This window comes from Danio rerio, chromosome 4, assembly GCF_049306965.1.
Source record: "Danio rerio strain Tuebingen ecotype United States chromosome 4, GRCz12tu, whole genome shotgun sequence".
NCBI lineage: Eukaryota > Metazoa > Chordata > Actinopteri > Cypriniformes > Danionidae > Danio > Danio rerio.
In genome coordinates, this window is record NC_133179.1 from 9,031,030 (window position 1) to 9,056,333 (window position 25,304).

The 25,304-nt window shown below is 36.8% G+C and overlaps 1 protein-coding gene across 4 annotated transcripts in view; it reads left to right on the forward strand.

Moving 5' to 3' along the window:
- The first annotated feature begins 279 nt into the window (after positions 1–279).
- The window catches only part of wnt5b (wingless-type MMTV integration site family, member 5b), a 133,545-nt gene continuing 108,520 nt past the window's right edge, over positions 280–25,304 (forward strand). For 2 of the 4 annotated variants that reach the window (NM_130937.2, NM_001362273.1), the window contains 1 exon segment: positions 280–1,018. The gene's annotated coding sequence lies outside the window, so the exon portion shown is untranslated. 4 annotated transcript variants of the gene reach the window in all.

A 25,304-nucleotide genomic window follows, 5' to 3' on the forward strand; every position in this document is an offset into this window, starting at 1 on the left:
TTACTGAGATAGATGATATCTACCCATGCGTGTGTTTTGAATAAAGTGAATCAATCTTTCAAAACTCTTGACAAGTTTTGATTGAGTTTCCAAAGTATACCCAGGCCTCTGCCACAATAAAGATCATCTCTCTTATAAAAACTAATTACTACAACTTTATTGGCTGACTAATAGGAGCAGCGGTCGGGACACTAGTCCAAGTGTTCGTCAAATGGGAACGCGCTGTTGGAGGACTGTGGTTTCTCTCCCTCCCCTGTTTGGAAGCTGGAGAGATGGGGAGGGCAGGCCCATGAGTAGGCAATGCACAAACTAGTCAAAACTCAGTCTCTCACCCCCCTGCCTGCGGACTGAAGCAGTCGCTGGAGTTTCTTCGACGTCTGCTTTTAGTGCTTTCTTTCTGTAAGCACCGGGGTTTTAGGTTAAGAGCCCGAGCAGCCTCTGGACAGAAAAGAGGGGGGAAGTTTGAAAACATTTCCAGGTATCCTGCGCAAAACGAAGGATTTAATGCTGAACTTCTGAAAGTTGTGAATGCATGAGGTGGACTGATTGACTCCAGACTGCTTTTGTCTACTAATTTCTCTAATAAGCAGCAAAAGGCTTTAGTCGCTCCGGTTGCGCTCCCCACGCGCAGCGCGTTTGTTTGCGCTCTTGTCAAACTTATCGAAAGTTTAATTGACACCTGTTGCGTGACGCCGTCATACACTGAAGCGCGGTACGTTTATCAAAACTTTCAACCGTTTTCACCGAGTGACTTTCGCGGAGCCTTTTTTATTCTCACTATGGACAGCGCCGGACTGTTTTGGAGTATGTCTTTGGTTTTCTAAGTGAATGAAACACTGGAAACTCTAGTGCCAAGTTAAATTGTTCGGAGGTGGAATTGTCTAATATTTTCTGAAGTTACTCCTACTTTGTATGCGCTTCAAAAGAACATCACGCAGAGCCAGAAGACCAGGTTCAGCTGTCAGGACTTCAGCTCTGGAACTTTTTTGGAGACGGATAGATCGACATCTGCTAACAAGTAAGCTAGTTACTATCAAGCCTCTCACAGTTGTATTGTTTGGAAGTGCTGTTTGTTTCTGTTGCCTTGAGCTTTCGGCTGATTCAGAACATGCCTTGAGAAAAGTTTGTACCGGCCAGGCTTCATCTCAAGGTTCCTAAAAAAATATGTTTTTGCCTTAGGCATGGGCCAAAGAGGAGCGAGTTGTAGCACCATACGTTTGAGCAATTGGAAATGAGCTACATGAGTAAAAATTGCTGTCTGACATGTTCACCACTTTACAGAGGTGACAGCACAGGTTGTAAGACTTTTTAAATCTAACTTATTTTCCCGAAACACATCTGGAGTTACAGTTTGCGATTATGTTGACAGATATTAAATGATAGATGGGTTATAATGTGAATCAGCAGTTCCTCGTTTAACATTACAATCTTTAATACGTGTTTTAGTTCAAACAAAAAGAGCCTGCATTTGACACAGCGACTAACAGTCGCACAATTATGCTTAATGCATCTCTTCATTTAAAGAATTACTTATAAAATAAATTTAGACGTTTAGTTTTTTTCTTTTGATTAAAAATGCACAGAAGTAATTAATAGTATTTTGTTACAACTTAACTGAGCCTATACTACAAATCTTTTCTGCATATAATATGCGTGCTTTTTATTATTAGTGTTTTACTAGTGTTTGTACGCGCAACTCTCCCCTTTCTTTGTGCTTGATATTTGTTTACTTAGTTGAAGTATAAATTATAGCTTTATGAAGTTTTTATATGCGTAAAACTCATGTAGGCCTATTGGATATCTTTATAAAGGCACATAGCGCATAAAATCCCGCAGTTACAGATGCTTAAATCGCTCCCCCGTTCTCCGTTATGCTACTATCGGGTTTTATTTATCCACTTAGGCTACAACATAATCGTTGACACTCATATCCTGTTAATTTTTTAATGGCCCAATGTTGACTTGTTGAAAGTGACTCACTCTTTGCACAGTTCATTTTAGACTGTGTTGCTAAAATAATTAGAATCACTCACCAGTCTTCAGTCTCGATGGATGTGGGCACATCTTTCAAACTGAGCTCAAATGAATCTGAAATGATTTTTATCTGGATCTGGCCGAGATTTCCTTGCGAAAATACTTCATGTAATGTGTTGAAGCTGAAAAATGATTGGCAGCTGCTGACGTTTGGTGCAGCTTTTAAATAAGCCATCTGCAGTGTGTCAATTAAAAAGAATTCTCCTGCTTTTGAAAAGCACCAGTGTCCAAATTGTGGGCGTTTGAGGCAGCCAGACTCTCAATATCAAAGCTTAAAGCGTGAAGCCAAGTTTTTTTTCTTTTCTTTAACAACAACTGTTATGTGTTTTCAAACATTTCAGTAACCCTAGAAATTACATTACAAGTGTGTGTCACCAAAGCAACGAAAGCGTAAGAACTGTCATTACATTTTTCTATTATATATTTGCACTTAAGAAATACATGGCAAAACTATTAATTGTTTTTAGGATACTTCGTTAACACTGAACAAATTAAGATTGTCACATTAAACAAACTCCAATCGAAAATGCTGTAGGTTAGAAATACCTTTACAGTAATATACGCTGCAGAGTGATTTAAGTGAATAAGAAAATATGTGCTTTACACTTATCTCTCGATGACAAAATAAACCAAGCAAAAATGAGAGTGGCGAAAAAACAGCTGTTGAGAAAGCATCTGACCATAATGATAAGCTCGAATTAAAGCCTCTCTTTGCTTGACACATTAACAAACTAGATACCTATAGACCATTTTGAGGGATGTAAACAATAACAATTGTCCTAATCTATTTCCAGTTTTATATTTTTAAATAATAAAATCCAAAAGGGTCCACATGTTGATTAAAAAAAAATATATATGACAGCTTTGCTAATATTTGTTATGACTGAATCACCTCTTGTTACAGTTCTGAAATAGTTAGACTACAGGAACTGTTCATGGACTAATGATATTGCCATGCTGGAATGGTCTATGTTTTACATTATCTTGAAAATTATAAGCTCTTGTTATGTTAATGTAAGAAAGGTTCTTGGAAGTGCACAGAAACGTAACATAATTATGATTTCCCCCAGAATTAAAAACAAAATCAGTCAGGTCTTCTTAAACAACCTGGGAAAGGGAAGTTTGGAAGTTTTCAAGAAGTTAGTTGAAGGTTGTTCATTCATAGACATGAAAAAATATATTAGTTTCCTATATATATGTAAATCTTACATATAGCCAATTAAAAAAAAAAACTGATGAGCTGAAATGTAGAGTTGCACAATATATCGTTTCAGCATCGATATCGCAATGTGAGCATTCGTAGGCACATCGTGAGTATATCCAATGTTTCGTCCAGATTAAAAGTGACTGTGTGAGGCTTTTAAAAGCATTCATGCAAACGAAAATATTCCAGTTATAACTCTAAAAAATCAGTAAAGATTAATGTTATTCAATTGTTTATAAAACAAAGGCAATACAGTATTATTTTACGTTTGATTATTTAGTTACTTTTGTTCGTACACCTGGGAAAACAATGTAATGCTGTTTATTTAATTTGTATATTTTTCTTCATTGAATTAATTAATGCTTATAGATTGTTTATTATAATTTATGTAGTCCCCTGCAGAATCATCTCAATCGATCTAAATTTATAGACTTTTTCCAAATAGTTATTCAACTCATCTAGTCAAATTGCATTTATAACACAATGTATATCACAGAATAAAAAATATATCACAATGTATGATTTGTCCAATATTGTGCAGCCCTACTACAATGTCTTATCTAATTTCAGTGTTCTAATTAATAATTGGGCTATTGAAATAATATAATTCTGTTTATTAAAAAGTAATATTTCCCCCTCTGAAGTGTTTAGGATATAGGTTAGAATTTTGACATTTCCTTGGGAAAGGACATTTGCAAATCTCAAAAGTAAAACTAATAACTGTCCCAAAGATTTGTGTTGTTTAAAGAATTTAAAGAATCTGTTTACAGGATTTTTGCTTCACATAATTTTTTTTACAACAGAATTGTACACTTTTTAACTTTAAATAATTGTTTTACAACTTGCACAGACCTTTAACTGGCCATGGACATTATGGTCTAGTCAATTTTTCTCAGAGTTACCAAACATTATGCAAGCCGCTCAGCGCTTCTGTTTTGTTTCATTATTATGAATATTTCTTGTTTTGCCCTCTCAGCTGTATTTGAATTTCTGTGTGTTTGTGTAATGTAAATCTACCTTTTCAGTGCCTCTGGAACGATAAGAAGATTCTTGTCTGCTCGGGCCAAAATAGTTTCTAACCGCAAAAATATAAACAGGTGTCGTTTAACCAAACACGTGAAGATTTAGATGTACTCCGAGGCTCTCTTTTATCAGCTCCAACCGAAGAACAGACAGTGGGAAGCAATATCTCCTGTCGTGTGTATAAACGCTGGCTGCGGGTTTCATTCCCCTATGCTGGCCATATAATTCATGTGTTTGTGTTTTACCCTTTTCTTCCTGCCAGAGACTGTATTTGTGCAGGTTTAATTGACATGCGGGTCGTGCATTAAACGCATTACCCAGATGTGCCGATACATAAAGGGATAGTTCACGCAAAAATTAAAATTACCTGGTCATTTATTCTGCCCCATGTGATATTAAACCTTTATGAGTTGCTTCTGTTGAACACATTTTGAAAAATGCTGTTTGCTGGCACCCACTGATGTCCATATGAAATAAAAATCAATATGTACATCAATGAGTGAACTATCCCTTTAAGTAACGTACTACTCTCCAACCACTCTTGGGTCTATTGCAGTTTTTAACTAAGGTCAAGAGGGTCTTGTACTGTTTGGTAACTTGCATCCCATTAAGCCATCTCGCTTTTAAGATCGTAAAACTCCCTTGTTTTATTCAGGACAGTCCTGGGTAAAGAGAGAGAAACGAGGCATCCATGTTTTATTTGATTATTCCCATTTGTTCTGCGGTGACGTGGTGATTTGAATCTAAAACTGTGTTACCCGTGGTGCGGTAAACATCTCGAGGATGTGTATGGAAGTACGTTTGTTGAGGTTTTCCTTTTGTTAATGAGTTTTAAAAGAGTTTGTGGCCGCGTTCTTTGATCACGCAGCCCTGAAGCCTCGTTTTTGAAGCGAAAGGGCTCGGATATCTGATGGAGAGCTCGCTGTTTAGCTTTCAGATGTTTTTCGCCTCCCTCCTATACCTCAACCCAGGGTTTTCCCCTTTTCTCCTTCATACACGTCTATCTGTTTTTCTGCGGTATTTGGAATGTGACGGGGCCCGGCTTGATTAAGACATTGATTCATTTAATGAAATGTTTGAGTTCTGGAGTGGAATGAGAAGCTGCAGACACCAGTCGTGTTTCTGTGGCCAAAGCTCTGGGAAACCTCTCAAAAGCTGATTCAGAGAGATAAAACCGTCAACAGCCCACCTGCACAAGCCAACCTGCCTCTCTTGCCTGAGCACGCGCTCCTCACACACACATATATACATCCCACATCATCCACTGCACACACTCTTTGGCTCTCTGTCTGTTTTTCTCTTTCTCTCTCACTTACCTTTCCTTCGATCTCAGGAAAATGCATGCGCACAATCAGACCTCCACACACACACTTTGAGTGCATCCTTTCCTTCAAACAGAACAGCATGAACCAGATGTCTCTCTAAAGTGTGACGATACTCCCCGCCAGGCCCTGCAGTCCATAGGCTTTTAAGTGCAAATAGTAGCACCCCCTGCTCACAGCCGCTTGTGTTGGCCTCTGACTCGATCATGTAAGCTTTCTGTGAGTGATTTAGAGACTGATAAAGGTGCCCACTTGCCTGGCCTGAGTTTGATTTGTCTGGTGTCGACGTTTGCATTTGACCCTCATGCTAAGAAATAGATGGTGCGCTGATGTGTGATGCCTGAGATCAAACACGCTGGCGGATCTTGTCTTTTGGGGAGAACAATCGGATTATGCCTGTTTCTTACAGATGCAAAGGGGCAGAATAAATTTGACTCGTATGCATGTTCACAATTTTTTTACTAATCAATTTTGTGTATTTGTTACTCTTTTTTTCAAATATTTAAAACAAAGCATGTTGTACAAACTTTAATGGACTTTTTTTCCCTCAAAAGCCAAAATAAAAATATATATCAGAGAGGTGAAATAAATAAATAAATAAACAAATAAATAAATAAATTAATTTAATTTAATTTAATTTAATTTAATTTAATTTAATTTAATTTAATTTAATTTAATTTAATTTAATTTAATTTAATAAAAGCATGCATCTAAGAAATGTAAGGTAGATACACCAGAAAAAGTGATCATCTGATGACAAACAGTTTTTCTCAGGGGTGCAGTAGGAAATAAGTTTATTGATCAAAAGTTTTGTAGATGGAGGGTAAGATGATTTCCAGTTAATCACAATTCATTTTTTCAGCCGTTTCAGCCAGAAGTGTAAAGTATTTTTTATAATGTATCTAGTAGTTCAGTATCCCCTAATATACAGATTCTAGGATCATAGCCGAGTTGGATATCTGTAACTTTTATATATTCCCAGAAATCAACCAACACAGGACAACTCCAAAGTATATGCAGCAACTTGGTTGCTTTGCACATTTGACATTTTGGGGATATATTAGAATTAAACGTGACGTTTTTTGGCAGTATAATTTGCCCAATGCAATATTCAATTCAATTCATTTTTATTTCTGTAGCGCTTTTACAATGTGGATTGTGTCAAAGCAGTTTAACATAGAAGATTATAGTTGATTGAAACTGTGTCAGTCCAGTTTTCAGAGTTTAAGTTCAGTTTAGTTCAGTTCAGTGTTGTTAAATTTTCACTGCTGAGAGTCCAAACACTTAAGAGCAATATATTAAATTGGATTTGTCGTATTTGGTACATTTGATTGTATATATAAGATAATTTGCACTATATAAATGATTTTTTTAACTGTATTCATTAAATATTACATATAAAGAAGTACATATAATATATTAATAATTATATATTTACAATTCATATATATATATATATATATATATATATATATATATATATGTATATATGTATATATAATTTTAAACTTTTAACACTAATTATTATATTATGTTATTATTTACATGTTGTTATCTTTTATTTATATTTTAATTTTTTATATTTTATAATTAAATATTTGCAACTTAATTATAATTTTACCAGATTTCCCCTCAAAATTAGCATATAAATGTAGACATTAATTATATAAATATATTAATGCATACTTTTCTTTGTTTTTAAGAGGAAATTCGTTCAATCCTATGGACTTATTTACTTATTTACCAATTTAAACATGGTAAAATATGATAAACTGAAAACAAAACACACTATTAAGCATACCTAAACCACAGATTAGCCAAAACATGTAATAAACAACTACTCAAGTGGCGAGGGATGTTTAAAATTAATGCAGACTCTAGACTCTTGGTCAGATATCACCGGAATATAAGATTATGGGGATAATCATTTTCCCGCTATCCCAGACTTGTAATGCAACGTAAACTAAAATCTTGCCATGCTGAGCAGCTATTTAGCAATTCTGCATTGCACTGCACTTATTTTTCCGCCAGAGATTATGGGCTCCTCACTGGAGATGTTTCCTAGCTTGTAATCATGTCAGAGACGGTGTTATTTGTTCAGATGCTCACAAGAAGCTCCAGCACCAGGTGTGCACTCTTTAAAACATGCCACTATCTCAACACCACCTGAGAATGGCAGGCTACGTTCATTGATTAGAGACATCCAGACTGTGAAATGCTGGTGTTCGGCCTCCTGACGTTCCCCTGTTGAAGGGCACAGCGTATCGACATCATGTCTGAATGAGAATGGGCTTGTCTCTCTGTGTGTTTACCTTCATCACCTGTGCTGCGTATTTTGACGTGCGTCAGCATCTATCACTCACATGCATATTGACGTCCTGTCCAGACACAGACCGTGATCAGCACAAATGTGCCACACGTCTCAGACGCATCATGAGTAATGCTGAAATTAGAGTGCTGCGTTTATTGATGCAAACTTAGCATGACATCTATCAAGTGCAGTGTCACTGTTTGACCTTAACCATGCTTATGGCTAGCAACCTGAATTAAAACACATAGACATCATTTGAATGTACCTCTTTAGTTCACTGTAATGCAATATTAAGTATGTACGACCCTTGCGTTTTACTTTTATGATCTTATGATGGCTGTTTGATAAAATAGATACATGTTAAAGTCTTACAGACATATTACCAACTTGCCAAAGCATGTTACCAACTTAAAACATGCTAGCAACTTGTCAAGTCCTGTTAGATTTGTCAGAGTATATTTAATCCATAGCAATGTATTAAACATGCAAGTACAGATGTTAACAAGGTGCTAAAACATATTAGTGACAAGTTGAATTGTTAGCAATTGTTCAATTAGCAATAAAACTATGCAAGAAATGTGCTAAAACATGTTAGCAACAATGTTAGGAATAAACTAAAACATCAGAAACATAGCAACATGCTAAAACATGCTAGCAGCTTACCAAAATCTGTTAAATGTGTTAGCTAGCTACCTGCCAGTGCATATTAAAAGTGTGTTAAGACATGTGAGCGATGAGTTAAACTGTAAACAACACACTTAAACATTTTAGCAGCATGTCTAACTGGACAGGGAAGTCTTTACATGTTTAAAACATCAGCAGGATGGTAAAACATGCAAGCAGCTTGCCATACACATACTAACAGTCTATAGTAATGTATTAAAACATGCAAGTTCACGTTAGCAATGTGCTAAAACATGTTAGCTGCAAGTTAAATTGTTTGTAATTCTAAAACTATGATGTGCTAAAACATGTTAGCAACATGTAGTTCATAAATGAAAACATCAAAAACATAGTAACCTACCAAAATCTGTTAAATGTGTTAGCTAGCAACCTGCCAGTGCATATTAACAATGTTTTAAGACATGTTAGCGATGAGTTAAACTGAAAACAACTTACCTAAACATGTTAGCAGCATTTCTAACTGGTCAGGGAAGACTTTACATGTTAAAAACAGCAGGATGGTAAAACATGCAAGCAGCTTGCCATAAACATACTAACAGTCTAATGTAATTTATTTAAACATGCAAATTCACATGTTAGCAATGTGCTAAAACATGTTGGCGACAAGGTAAATTGTTAGCAATTCTAAACCTATGCTTGAAATGTGCTAAACATGTTAGCAACATGTTAGGGATAAATCAAAACATCAAAAACATGGCAACCTACTAAAATCGGTTAAATGTGTTAGCTAGCAACCTGCCAGTGCATACTGGCATTAACATGTTAGCATCATGTCTAACAGGTCAACGAAAACTTTACATGTTAAAAACATCAGCAGGATGGTAAAACATGTAAGCAGCTTGTCTTAAACATACTTACAGTCAAGAGTAATGTATTAAAACATGAAAGTTCACATATTAACAATGTGCTAAAACATTTAACGGCATAAACATACTTACAATGTGCTAGAACATGGCAACCACTTTCAAAACAGCTTGCAAAACTCCCTTATCAAAATCATAGCAGCTTGTTAAAACAAAGTTATGTGCTAAAACATGTTATACATGCTGTCATGTTAGCATCTTGCTAAAACATGCTATCAATTTGTTAACTATGCTAATATTATGCTAACAGTGTGCTAGACATCTCAAACGTGCTAATAACAGTGTTATTATCTAGTTTCCCCCCCTTTCTAATTGACTATAGTGCCTATAAACTTTAAAACATCCAGACATCAAGCTTTTACTTGAAAGTTCATCTTGAAGCTTTTAAGACTACTTTATACTCATTAACCAGGCTTTCTCAAGTCAACATCAAGGTTTGTGTTCAGAAACATTATATACTACCTTCCTCCTACTTTTTCAATTTGTCTGCGACCATGCCACAGCCGTGAAACAGTGGCTGTGGATGTTACCGGCGGAATAATACATACATGATGTTTCTCCCCACCAGGATGTATTGTCAGTGCACCATGGCGTCGGCCCAGTGTAAACACAGCTGTATGTGACACTTCTAGCCAGCTGTTAATTTGCGAGTGTGTGTGTTCACCTCCGGGTGTTAGGAGAAGATTCCCCATCGGCTCTTTAGCAGAATTGAGGGATATTCCCTCACATTAATCAACTATGCAAAAGACTGTGTGTTTTTTGTCTAAGATTTAAAGGTTATTCAGAAGAGAGGATTGATTTTGCAGATACAGCCTGCCGGTTGTGTGTGTGAGTAAGGCCTGTGCAGTCCTGCTCGAGTGTTGTAATGGATAAAAGCCATACTTGCGAATCTCTTCCCCTCGCTGGCAGATAATGATGTGCAAAATTGTCTGTCTTGATGGTGAGTGTCTGAGTGTGGCCTGGGCAGCAGGAAGGGTTTGAAGCGCAGCAGGGTTTCTGGAAGTTGTTGAAGGGTGCAGGAATGGATGATGTGCCTCTTTCTCCTGGTTTTATGCCCTAATTGAGCTTTGCTATGGCCCAGAGCCTGGCTCAGCAGTGTTTACAAAGACTCCTCTGTAATCTGGATATTAGCAGGCGACGTGTTTGCGTGTTTGTACGCGTGTTTGTGTATTCGCATGTACATATTTACAAGGGATGTGCACCAAGTGCTTGGAAGCGACTGCAGTGATCGATTGTGAAAACAACCTTTGCGCAGTGTTTTTGTCTCGTTTTCTAGGACAAATATATAAATGTTGAGAAATCAAGAAATATTTACTTGAGATGGAAAATGTGGGTCAAAGAATGAAAGCAGGTTCCAAGCATTGTAAGCAATAAAAGCGTAATTCATCTTTGATTTGTTTATTTTTCTTCAGTGTGTAAAATAAAACACATTCATTCATTCATTTTCTTTTCAGCTTGGTCTCTTTATTAATCAGGGTGTCGCCATAGCGGAATAAGCCACCAACTTATCCAGCATATGTTTTACGCAGAGGATGCCCTTCCAGCTGCAACCCAGTACTAGGAAACACCCATGCACTCCTGCATTCACACTCATACACTACGGCCAATTTACCCTATTCAATTCACCCATAGTGCATAGGAATCCCAACTGACATGCCAACATAGGTTCCACACAGAAATGCCAACTGACCCAGATGGGGCTCAATCGAGGAACCTTCATGGGTTGAGGCGATTGTGCTACCCACTGCGCCACCGTGATTGCCATAAAATTAAATGTGTATTGTTTGTCTCTGTGCAAAATAGATATTAGCTATCATATGTATGTTTTACCATGATTTACATAAGACACCCACTGAAATGTAATTTAGTGTAACAATAGAGGGGCGGCACAGTGGATCAATGGTTAGCACTGTCGCCTCACAGCAAAGCATAGAAAAGTATACAATAATTTGTTTATTTTATTAATGTATAGTAGTTTTATATGCTCATTCTGAGAGAAAATCGATTAAAATTCAGACTAAATTGCAAATATTTAATATAAAACACTATTGCCTCACAGCAAAAAGGTCGCTGTGTCGAACCCCAGCTGGGTCAGTTGGCATTTCTTTGTAAAGTTTGCATGTTCTCCCCGTGTTCGCATGGGTTTCCTTTGAGTGCTCCGGTTTCCCCCACAACTCCAAAGACATGCGCTATAAGTGTAAACAAAATTGGCCTTATTGTACGAGTGCAAGTGTGTATGTGAGAGTGTATGGGTGTTTCCCAGTACTGGGTTGTGGCAGAAGGGCATCAGCTATGTAAAACATACGTATACCAGAATAGTTGGCGGTTTATTCCACTGTGGCGACCCCTGATAAAGAAGGGACTAAGCCAAAGGAAAATGAATGAATGAACGTAACAATATATTGCATGCCAAAATATTTTGTCAGTCATATTTAAAACAAGAATCAAGCGATGACATTAAAAACCGCTAATTAATGATCACAGTGCACCCCTAAAATACTAATTAATTGTCAATTTAAATCACTGTGCTCTTTAAATCTTTGAAGCTACCAAATTTTACAGATTTATGAGAAAAAAAGTTTAAATCTTTTTTTATAATAAAAATGTAGTATGATTTCTTAGTATTATGATGTTTATATTTGTTAAGTATGTGTCATTTTAACATAAAACTGTTGCAATGAATTGCAATTGGACACATTGCACTTAAATTTTTATATTTTGTTGTAACAAATGTTATTAAAATTGAAAGGAGACACTTGTCTCTGCAATGGCTAACGATTTGCAAAATCTAACTGCAAGTCAATCCTTTGATTTTGATCTTCCCCTGGTTCTATACCATAGTCAAGCTAGTTAAGAAGTCTAGCGGTGACACCAAAACATCCCAAACTTTCTGATCTTTCAAACAGGGCAAGATTTAATCCATCTACTTGTCTATACAAGTCTCACATTCAGCATGTTAACAGGAAAGATTTCTGTTCGGTCGGTACAGCAATGAGATCAGTTTTCACTGGCAGCCTTTCAATGAGCTTTCTCTCATTAATGCATTAAGTCGCACATTTTACACTCAACGCATTCTTTTCGTGATTTTGGAGGAAACTAAACCCCATTAGCTAGAAAAATGTGCCCGTAGTGTTTATTGCAGATCTAAACCAGAATGTTCTTCTCCTTGCACTGTGACTCCAGGCTGCATTTCATCATAAGCGATGGTTTCTGTTGGAAAGGTCTATATGTGCGTTTGTGAATGTTTGTGAACAGGAGTGTTATTATGCATTATGCATTTGCCTTTTTTTCTGTAGCATTGTGTTGCAGTTGGAGGGTTTTTGATGGGGGCAGCACTAAAGAGCTGCCGGGGGGGATTTGGGTAAGATGGAGCGCTTCTGCTCTGCACATTTAAACACCATGAGTGAGGAACAGGGTTTAAGAAGTGAGCTAAGGAGATTGCGAGGGCACTAGCAGAGCGCTGGTAATAGACTGGTATAATAGCTGTGTAAATCCTGCTTGAGCTCACACACACACACACATGCTCGCTCGCTCGCTCACATATGGCCACGCTTTCTCTAAAACACTCTCATTTTCTCCTCTCACATGTTTTCTTGTTCCTGCACCAATTGAAACACAATTTCCCCACAGTTTAGCTTCGCACACATACACTTCGCTAGACGAGAGACTGACCCCGCTGCCCCGGCCCTCACAGCAGCCTTAATTGGTGTCATTAAGAGCTCTGAAAGCCGGGAGATAATTGGCCGGGCCCACTTGAGCAAACAGGACTTCAATGGAGTCATTTAACAGCGTGATAGGGTGAGGGTCTGGGGAGTCCTGGGAAGAGGGCTGACAGCAAGAGAGGGGGAAATGGGGTGTTTGGGTTAAAAAAGGGCTTCTCTTAAACAAGATTTGGGGAGTTCACCTAATCTGGCGCTGTGACCTAGTAACACTCAAACACAATGCTGTGTTATTGTTCTAAATTTGCCTGCTCTGAGAGGTGACTGATGTAAAAATAATAGTAATAATAATTATAATCTGTCATTTTAAACATTCTGTGAACTTGGAAATGCTAAATAGCATCTAAATGTTAGGTTTAATGCAGTATTTTCTTGTCAGTGTTTAGATTTTATGCAGCTGAAGTGACTGAATTGAATTTATTTTTCTTGTTTAGGTCATTGCTGTTATAGATTCATTGATCTTAGAGTTTATTATTGTTTTGTATTATGCATTATAATTACGATTTAATATGTCTTTCTGTACATATATCTATGCAATCTTAAATTCAAGATATTTACTTGGAATAAAAAGTCGAAATATTCAAAAGGAAAAATAATAACAGTGAATTATTTATAAATTGAATTTATTGTCCTTGCCCTCACTGAAAAAAATATCCGTTAAAGGTGCAGTATGTATGTTTGACTCCCAATGGTTGAACTAGGTATTACACTCCTGGATCAAAACACACGCAAGCGCAGGTTGCCAGATTGAGGACCAGGAGTGCATGACAATAGAATATATACCGAAGTATGCTAAAGGACTTTTAATTTGCCAGTAACCTGGGTTAAGTGCTTCCGGTGAGCTGTATGCCATTGCAAAATCGGCGCATTTAAGGTCTGTTTTCTTTAAAAATCTCCACCGGCTGAGTGATATCTGATATAAAGTGGGTCTCAGATTGTACAAGAATCACTGCATTAAATTACATTTGTCCCCACCATGTCTTTATAATATTAGCATTTATTTTACCCCAGTATATTTAATGGAGCTTCTGCGCTAGCCTGCCTATTCTGACGGGCGCGTGCGAGTAAACAGTATTTTGTCTCATTTTACGCTTGAGCTAATAAATAAATGCCAAAGTCTATTTAACTGATTGTATTTTAATTACATTACAACATCAATTGTGTAATCGGAACTGTATAAAATGGAAAAAAGTCACAATAACCGGCCACCGGAAGTTTATCAGTATGGGAAGAACTAACCAACACCTGAAACACCGGGGTGCTGAAATATAATTGGCTAAAGTGGCAGTGGCTGGGTTAAAAGAACCAAACCAAAAACAGTCGTTTTGTTTAAAGCAGAATATCTGACTTAAGTGTTGACTTTCAGGTGAACAAGAATGTTCGCTTAGCATGTTTCTTAAATAACTGCAAACATGTTGGTATTTTCATGCTTTAGAAGAGTCAAAACGTAAACACAGCACCTTTAATTATCAGCTTCTGTATTTTGTGATTAACCACTATTATTTCCTTTATTTTTATCAATTCCATTATGGGGGTTTGATCTCTGCTCTGTCGATTCAACTCTGCAGTTTAAGTGACTTTACAGTTGTCTTTACAAAGCGATTGACATTGTAAAGACAATTGTAAAGTCACTTAAACTGCATATTTGAACCAATAACTGCAGTTTGAACTAATATATTGTTTAAAAATATATAGAAATAAGTCCTGGCAGTTTTTACCAAATTTTGTACATACATTTACAACACCAATACAGACAATATATCATTTCAAACTATTAAAAATGTCAGTAAATGTCACTTTTTTACCTTTCAACATAAGTTGTTTAAGGAAAGTTTAAGGGTCTATAATGGAATTTAAAAGCATTTTAAACAAAACTTGAATGACAAAATAAGACAAAACTACTAATTTATTTATATGTTTTAAGCATAATCTCATTTTTTACACAGAACTTAATATATTCATCTATTATATTACAAATTGTTTCAGATATTTTCACTGCCAAGCAAGACCAGAATATGTAAGCAAATAGTTTTTACACAGCACACTTGGAACACCAACAATGAGAAACAAAGCATGAATGAAATGGGTGTCTCAGACTAAACATGCAATAGAATCTGTGGTTTTGTTTACAAAAATTCAATCCCAGTCTCTGAATGGCCTTTTTAAAGTGAACAGAGGCCTGCATGTGCCTGTGTCCACAGTTTTGTGGAGTCGTGGTGGGCATCAGGATGTTTTGAGGGACTCTGAGGAGCAGCAGGTCTTTTGTTGCACTCGTTTAAGACCGAGGTTTCTCACTCCACTGCCACAACATTAAGGCTTTTATTAGAGTCCCCTCACACGCTCACAGCCACATTCACACATTGGGAAGTTCAGGTTTTGTAGGGGGAAACTCTCATAGTGCAAAATAATGCTTTTCTTATGTTGTTGACTTGATTCTAGTCCAAATATCCACACATTCTTAAATCAAAAAACATTTTCTAGACATGTAAAACAATACTGCTTAAATTAAGTTTAGGTTAAGTGTTTTTCCTTAAAAAAAATAAATAAATAAAAATTAAATAATCTGCCACTGGGGTGGCACAGTGACTAAGTGGTTAGCACTGTCACCTCACAGCAAGAAGGTCACTGATTCGAGTCAAGGCCGGGCAAGTCGGCATTTCTGTGTGGAGTTTGCATGTGCCATGTTTACGTTAGTTTTCTCCGGGTGCTCCGGATTCCCCTTCAGTCCAAAAACATGTGCTATAGGTGAATTGAAACTAAATTGACCAACATAGGCTCATACTGAAAACATAGCCATATATATTTCTAGAGATCGCGGATTATGTTGCCAGAGGTATGGCTTTTATGCTGTTACCAGTTTATCCGTTTAATTCGTCATGTACGTCAGTGGATTTGAGATGTAGAGAGGAGTTTATCACGATGGTAGGGTTTGAGTTTGGCGAAGAACAGTTCCAAAAAGTAGGTAAGACAAAAGCAAAAGCCAAGAAATAAAATTCACAAGTAAATAACAGGGTGGGAATGTGGTAAAGTCTGAAACTGTGGCACGATCAGGAGAGAGCTTCTCTTTTTCTGCATTGCTTTTCAAAACACTGCAATTAGGTTTAGGGAAGTGAATGGCCGGGTCAATCGGTGCTTTTGAAAACACTATTGGTTGGGTTTTGGAAAGGAGGAGGATGGGTGAGTCAGTCAGTTGACAGCGGTCTCTGGTGAATTTACAGTGGAACAGCAGACACGAACTGCACTCATAAGAAAAAATTGAGATCTCAAAAAGCGTACACAGTGGCCTCTGATGGACTTGAGAACAAAAAAACTGCCAAAAAACACAGCTGCTGGGACGTATTTGGCGCTCTCCAGAAATGTATGTAGCGGTACGTTTTTAGAACGAGTCTGGGTTGAAGTTGGCCATAGTGTATGAGTGTGTGTGAATATGAGATTGTATTGTATTGGTGTTTCCCAGTACTGGGTTGCGTCTCCTGTGTAAAACATATGCTGGAATATTTAGCGGTATATTCTGCTGTGGCAACCCCTGAAACAGAGCATAATGAATCTGCCAGTGGGTAAAGTATAATGCATTTATTTCAAACAACAAACTATATTATGTTGCGGACCCCACTTTCAGATTGCTTCGCTGTTTTAAGGACAAACACATTCAATTTTAACTCATCATTTCTAAAAACAAAACATTTATTTACTTGATTTAAAAAAAAAGGAAAATATTATTTTGCAGTGCAAATGTGGATACTTTTGAGTCTTTAACATGCTCAATGTTTCATCATGCTGCTCCTCTTCAAAGCATCTCTTTCAAATCATACTCTTCTTTCAGCCTTAATGTGCTATTTTCTGCTTTCTAACAACATTCCTAATAACTCTCTTTCTCCTTGGAAAGCTTAAAGCCCTTGCCTCGGGCACATTTCACGTCTGATTTCACCTCATTGTGTGCTAGTTTACAGAAACAGCCTTTTCAAATAGACGAAGAGAATACGGGCTTGCATTATTCTGCGTTTTTTTTTTTTTTTTTTTTGGGAGCAATTTTGCATCATCACTTTCTCTTACCACCTCACCAATTCCAGCCTCTCGGTTGGGACGATGAAAAGATGGATTCTGACCCCACCATTAATAAGGATTAGCGGGGCAGGGAATGTTTGTCAGAGAGCCAGGCAGATCAAAGATGCTGCTCGGTGGACCATGAACCTCTCCGAACCCGTGATAGCAAGAGTATGTGGCCGTTTACACCAGCAAAAACAAACAACCAAAAGCAGCAACACCCCTGGACAAAGCGGCGGGTGTCACGGCTCGTCTCGGATGCACATCTTTACCGGCTGACCCCAAATGACACCGCAGGGGCCCCGCTCTGTGTGTCCCGGGGCCATACGGCTGTGTTGATCTATTGTAAATCACGCCTTTTTCTACCGGCCAAGCCAAACACAGCCCCTCTGAATGGGACTTGCTGGACTGCTAGTGTGGTCCTTCGTTTATTTGCCTCCACATCCACGGAGGCTCTTTTAAAGCGCCATTTAGAGCGTGCCGAAGGCCTCAAGACGACATTTAAAGCAGACTCTGCGGAAGAGACACAACAGGTGCTGCGTTGTGCATCTGCGTGTGTATTCGTGCGTGTTGGTCTGAATGCTGAATTAAGGTTCCCTCGGTGCTTTTCTGCATTCCAGGAGCGTCATTGTTATTACATGGCAGACAGACAGATGTTTAGATAGATGGAGAAATTGACTCTCAGTCTGCAAATCAGGAGGAATAATTATTAATGGCTCATTTGTATAGGCACTGACTGGTGACAGATATAGTGGATTGCAGGATGGCTATTATAATTTATTAAATTAACATAGATTATTACATTTTAAGATGTTTCTTTTATTAGGATTTATTTGCAAAGGTGTTAAGTTGTTTTCTATAAGATCTATATGAGCAGTTCCAGCGTTATGGATGTGACATTTGCAGTAAAATCTCAAAACATAAATTGACAGAGGAAGTATATGTCAACATTATATTGAAACATCTCTTTATATTTTTCAAAACAACTAGCCACAGAGTTGAGGGAGCAGAAAAATATCAATCTGAAAACATTTTGTATATTTTAAAGGAGGAAAATAAACATGCGTTATGGATGTGACAAAAAAGTCTGCAAGTTTACATTAAACAAAATACTTTGTAGAAATTCTGTGAATTAAACTGCACAACCCAAAAGAAACAATAATTATCAAAATGATAAGAGTTGTCTTTATAGAACAAAAATTATTGCTTTTATTTGATTTTACATTTTTGCATTTATGAGAAAAAAAGCTTTGTTCTGGATGTGACATCTCTCTCGTATGGATGGATGTGAAATCAAAGCTACTTGTATGACTTTGGCAAATGAAATATAATTGTTTGAAAACACTGGCAGAGACATTTTTGATTATTTTTAAAGCACTCTAAAATACAAGCCTATACATAAAACGCAGAAACAGTTTTGCTATTTTGGCGAAAACGTTGTTTTTTTTTAATGGCAAGGTTGACATTTGCATGCAATTGCTCATAATTAAGTTATATAAATTATTCAGATATATACACTCAAAAACATGTTGCTGCTTGTCCAAAGTACTTATTTAAAATAAGCTGAATCAACACAATTTTTCAGTCTTTTTTGTGATTATCTTAGTTTATGTTCAATCCACTTCAATTTTGAAGATCTTTGTGATTTGTTTTGGGAGAACATGAAGGAACTGTTTGGAACTCAACATTTTTACAATGTACATGGATGGATGGATGGTTGGATGGACGGATAGACGGATGGATAGACAGATGGATAGATGGATGGATAGATAGACAGATGGACAGACGGATGGACGGTGGACAGACAGACAGACAGACAGACAGACAGACAGGTAGGTAGGTAGGTAGGTAGGTAGATAGATAGATAGATAGATAGATAGACAGACAGACAGACAGACAGACAGACAGACAGACAGACAGACAGACAGACAGACAGACAGACAGACAGACAGACAGACAGACAGACAGACAGACAGACAGATAGATAGATAGATAGATAGATAGATAGATAGATAGATAGATAGATAGATAGATAGATAGATAGATAGATAGATAGATAAATAGATAGATAGACAGATAGATAGACCGATGGATAGATAGATAGATAGATAGATAGATAGATAGATAGATAGATAGATAGATAGATAGATAGATAGATAGACCGATAGACAGATAGACAGATAGATAGATAGATAGATAGATAGATAGATAGATAGATAGACAGATAGACAGATAGATAGATAGATAGATAGATAGATAGATAGATAGATAGATAGATAGATAGATAGATAGATAGATAGATAGATAGATAGATAGATAGATAGATAGATAGATAGGACGAACGGACAGATAGATGAATGGATATGATTTATATGACGTTTAAATAATTTTAAAGTGCTGGTTTCCATATTATATCATTGGAGAAAAAAGTTGTGGTTCTTCATATTTCGGAAGCTATTATATATTTTAATGAGAATTCTTTGATGAACAGACTTTCATTTATATGATTCATTTAAAAGAGAAAATCTTTGTTTATTATAGCAGTATAAATGTTCTAACTGTTATTTCTGATTAATTTAACGAATCCTCATTCCACTCAAAAGAAAACATTGAACTGACCACAAACCTTTAATTGTGAATACTGAAATCATTATTCCAATATTAATGCTAAATGATCATCTGAAAAGAAAAATGTCCATTATTCACAGTGAAGGCTGTCAAAGCATCTCGAAATGACCGAATGTAAGTGATGATGTGGAGTGGACAGCCAGAAGTCAAGCGTTTCATTAGCGATGGATTCAGACAGTGATGGGACAGGGAGAGAGCACCACAGACAGACATACGGACGGATGGCTATCATTTTTGAAGCGGCTGGTGTGGGCAGACAGCCGAGCGCACGGATAGATGGGTAGAGGATGATGTGAGGGGTGAAGCCTGTGGGAGCGCGGAGACTGTTAGTGCCCTGCAGGCTTTTCTGCCAGCGTGACGGCTTTCTGCTGCAGCTCCATGCCCTCAGGTCCTCTAGTTCAGTCTCTCTCTTTCTATTTCTCTCTCTCTCTCTCTCTCTCTCTCTCTCTCTCTCTCTTATTTTGTCTGAAATACTCGGTAACCCTTTAAAATAATGGTCCATTAGTTAATGTAATTTAATGTATCAACGGATAATAATAAAAATAATTCCTTACATTTATACAGCGCTTTTCTAGACACTCAAAGTGCTTTACACATTGGGGGGAATCCCCTCATCCACCACCATTGTGTAGCAGCCACCTGGATGACACGATTAGTGAAGAGGAGACGATGAAGCCAATTATGATATGGTGATGGACAGAGGATGTTAAAACCGGGGTTAAGCCCCTACTCTTTTTCAAGGACATCCTGGGACGACCTCGGTTTAACGCCTCACCAGAAAGACAGGATAGAATCCCCTTCATTATACTGGGGCTTTATGACCCATACAGACCACAGGTTGAGCGCCTCCTGAAAGTCTCACTACCATCACTTTCCGGCAGCAACCTAGCTTTCTGATGTGGTCTCCCATCCAAGTAATGATCATGTGAGGGTTGCAGAGAGCTAGCTAACATGAACAAATGAATAGTAATGCATTTGATATGTCTTCATTAATGTTAATGTCATGTTAGTTTGTTAACTCGCAGTGTTTTGGCAGGCCCGTAGCCAGCCTATTAAAAGGAGTGGTTCTTTTTTCTCAAAAAGTGGACCTATTTACAGTTATTCAAGGTTTAAATACTGCATTTTAGTGACATTTTAAGCACTAATTTGCGCTGAACTAGCTTGCTATCATTACCACACTTTTTAATGCGACAAAAATACTTCCTCCATTTTTGTCAAAGTGCTTATTATAATATATATATTTTTTGTTTACAAAGATGTATGTTTATTTACAGATGTGCCTTTATATATTATTTAATGAGATTAGAATTTTTTTAAATATGAAAATATGTATTTTTTAATTGCTAATTTATTATCATTCATGATAGAAAACAAACAAACAAACTAACACACAAACAAACAAACAAACAAAAAATGTAACTGTAGCCTATAGGCAAATAACAAACTGGCCAACTCATTGCTCAGGCAAAATTCATTCATTCATTCATTTTCTTTTCATCTTAGTCGCTTTATTAATCTGGGGTTGCCACAGCGGAATGAACCGCCAACTTATCCAGCACGCTTTTACACAGCGGATGCCCTTCCAGCCGCAACCCATCTCTGGGAAAACAGGCAGAATTTGTCCATTTAAATAATAAAAGACTTCTTTTAGTGGTTATTTTATTGGTTATTCGGTAAGACTTTACTTTGATGGTTGCATTGCAACTACATGCCAATTACTTCTCATTTGAGTATTAGTAGACTGTCTGCTTAATAATCTGCTGATTCTGCTCTTTCAACAGACATTTAACTGACTATAAGAAACTTTGCAAGTACATGTCAACTTACACTAACCCTAACCCCAACCTAACAGCCTTCTCATATTGAGAATTAGTTGGCATGTAGATGCAATGTAACTTAAGTTCAACAAAATCTGTTAAAGGGAGCATCAAAATAAAGTAATTTCAGTTATTCTTTTTAAAACCTTCTTCTACTGGTTATTTTCACAATTTAGGATGGGATACTGTCAAAAATGGGACAAATTACCTCATATAGGGCCCCCCCTACGGGCAACGGGCCTGATTAACTAATGTAACAAGCACAACTCTGGATTTTAATAATGCATTAGTAAATGCTGAACTATGATTAATGAATGCTTTACAATGGTATTCATTTGTGATGTTAGTAAATACATGAACTAATGGACTATTATTCTAAAAGATTACCAAATACTGTTTAATGAATGTTATTGTCTTTTTATTTAAATGAATAAATTTCATCCTTTTATTGAATGAGACCTCAAACTCAAAGTTTATCTCTCTCTTTCTCTTTGTGTGCGTGCATTAGAGTGAGAGAGAGCAAGAGAGAGAAAGGACAGTGCTGTGCTATGCATGCCAGTTATAGCCTGGTGTTTGTCAGATTCGTGTGAGAGGAAAGTTGGCAAAGTTTGCGCCTGTGTGTGCCATTGTTTATGTGACATGGCAGTTTGTGTCTCCATATATGAGTGTGTTTGTGTGGAAACTGCAACTTTTCACTTTTCAAGAAGTGAATGATGGCGGAGAGGAAGATGGACACAAGTCATATGTGGTGGGAAATATCGCCCCTCTATGGGAGCTTTGTGCCACTGCACCCCTCACTGCCTGTAGGAAAATACACACAGAGGGTTGATTTCTAAAAAGCTGGAATGCATGAGAAGCGAACGTGTAACACAACTCTCTCTTTGCCGGAGCCAAGATGTCAGACAAAAGATGAAATTATTAGCGAGATGAAAAGCAGTATTGATCGGAGGGCTTTTTCCTCTTTGTCACCGCGTCCCATAGATCTTTGCTCAGATCAGGCTGTGTATCATTGTTTACTTGAAGGATGGAAGGACGATGGAAATGAGTAGAGGAAGTGTAAGCTCTTTTATTGATCCCCGGCGTGAAGGGCTTTAACACCCAGAGAGGCGTCTGCTGCCGAATGACTCATGACTAGAGAGCAAATCCTTCAGATTTATCATTTCTGCGCATATTTACCTCATTACCACATTATGTTGTGTTGGATGGTGCATGTAAACAAGTAGACTGCATCCTGAACAGATTTCACTTCAGCTGTCGGTGTTGTTTGGCGTTTATGAGACTTTTAGATGTTGGATTTAGAGATTAGAGTTCACTGGAAAAAGTACTCACCCTTGTAATGCATTCAGGTCTGTTTTTACTCAGAAAACATGGATAAACGTTTTAAAAAGCATTTTTTTTGTGTGTGTTATAGAAGCAAATATGTGTTTATTTTCACCCAAAAATGTAATTTATTTAACTGTTTGAAGTTTATTAGAGTAAGTTTGGGCTTATATAGCGTAGAAGAAACTAATATTTTATAGAGAATCAGTGATATCACGGTGAAAGACAGTAGATAAAAATATAATGCATGGTAAAAAGATACATATTAAGGTAAAGGTACATATTAATTAGATAAAGGTAAATAAAGGCACATGATAATTTAATATGAACACATGAAGCTGCTGATTAGATGCAATATGGTTTAGTTGAAGAGTATTATTGTAAGAGAGTGGTTCTTCAAGTCCAAACATACATTTAATGTAAAATTACTATATAATTTGTACTTTTTCCTTCTTATCTGCATCTGTATGTTGCTTTGTTAAGTCCGTCTTGCTGATTTATGACTGATTTTGGTCACTTGTCAGCTTGTGGGAAAACAGCTACATCCACATTCAGTGTGCCTCATGGAGACTGGCCACATCAGCTAAAACCATCTAACATCACCAAATCTCTATTTTTCAGCAAGCCAAGTTGTACTCCTTGCATTTCATCTGATTGTTTTCATTCTCTCTCCTCGAAATATGCCAAATCCTTCATTCTCCTTGAAATTATCACCATTATCTCCTGCGCTCTCTCTCTCTATCTATCGTCCTATTCAGCATGGGAAAGATAGAGATGCTGCTGTCAATCATGCTCCCGCAAGGAGTGTTTCATGCACACCAGACTTCAGGGTGATAACTCACTGTCAAGGGAATTGATTTCGGGATCTGTCAGGACGGAGGGCCTTGAATTGTTTCTGATTGCCGTTACTGTCAGGACAGATACCTTGAGCAAGATTAATTCCTTTGTCATTCGTCTTTTTTGCTTCTCAGAGTTTATAAAATGATCTCATGCTGGCAGATGTTCTGGTGTGAGGAGGACAATGGTTTGGCGTGAGAGTTGTTCCTGCAGCTGAGGACAGAGGGCGCTCTCTGCTTTACTTACTGAAAACATGGGGGAGATTTAAGGGGAAGACGGATACACTGAGGAAAAGATCTGCCTGCAGAGGAAACCCAGAGAAAGCAGGCACACAAGGAATGCAACCAGAGTTATCTTCAAATCTGTCCTGATTTAGTGCAGAAAGAGGGAAACAGGGAGAGAGAAAACAAGAGGGACACCACACTTGAATCTTGTGGTGGATTTAACATTTGGATATTATTCTCATACACTGTAAAACCCAACAGTCAGCGTGATCAAATGAAATAAGTGTAGTTAACTTAAAATTGTCTGATAGTTAATGAAAAGAGTTTTGAACTCTTTTTTGAACTCTGAGTTAATTAAATCATTACTTCAACTTAAATGATGTAAGTTTACAGTACTCATAAAGATTAGTTTTTTTTTTTTTTTTTACTCAAATGGCTTGTAGAAATCGGTTTCCTCAAACTGTTTGATTTACCTTAACTTATTGGGTTTTACAATACTCAGTTGGTTTGAGTTCTCTTAATTTATTGGATTTTACTGTGCTCAAATTGCTTTGTTTATAAGAAAAATAGATTAAGTTCACAGTACTCATTAGGATTAGTTTTTAAACTTAAAAGGTTTGTTGAAATTGGTTTCCTTAAATGGTTTGAGTTACCTTAGCTTATTAGATTTAACATTGTATTTGAGTCCATGTGGATTAAAAAAAAGTCATAACTAAATGTTTTTATCAACTTAAAACCATTTAATGTCTGATCAGCAACTTTTCAATACTGAAACAATATCACCTTTGTTACCATGCTGCATTGTTACCATGCTTTTTTTTTCCATTTTATTCATTTTAAACCCATTTTATTTATTTATTTATTTATTTGTTTGTTTGTTTGTTTGTTGTCTGATTTAACAACACCACCAAAATGCCAAAACTGTTGCAAAGAATTTATATATATAAATCATTTAATGAATATTTGCTTAAAATATAATGGGTTGAGAAGTAAAAGTTTATTTAAATTGAATTGTTTGATTTAACCCAATGGGTTTGTTGATTTTTTTTTTTTTGACTCAGCGTTGGGTTTAAACAACCCTGCAGATTTTTGATTGCAGTATGTAATATATAAGAATTGTCAATATCCTGCTGGAATTAAGTTTAAAAGTCCTTTTCATTTTAATTATTGAAAAAAAATTATTAATAAAATTATATATTATATAAAATTAAATATAAAATTATTTAAAAAAAACTGTCAGGATTTATTAAATAAAATAAACATTCGTTTCAAAA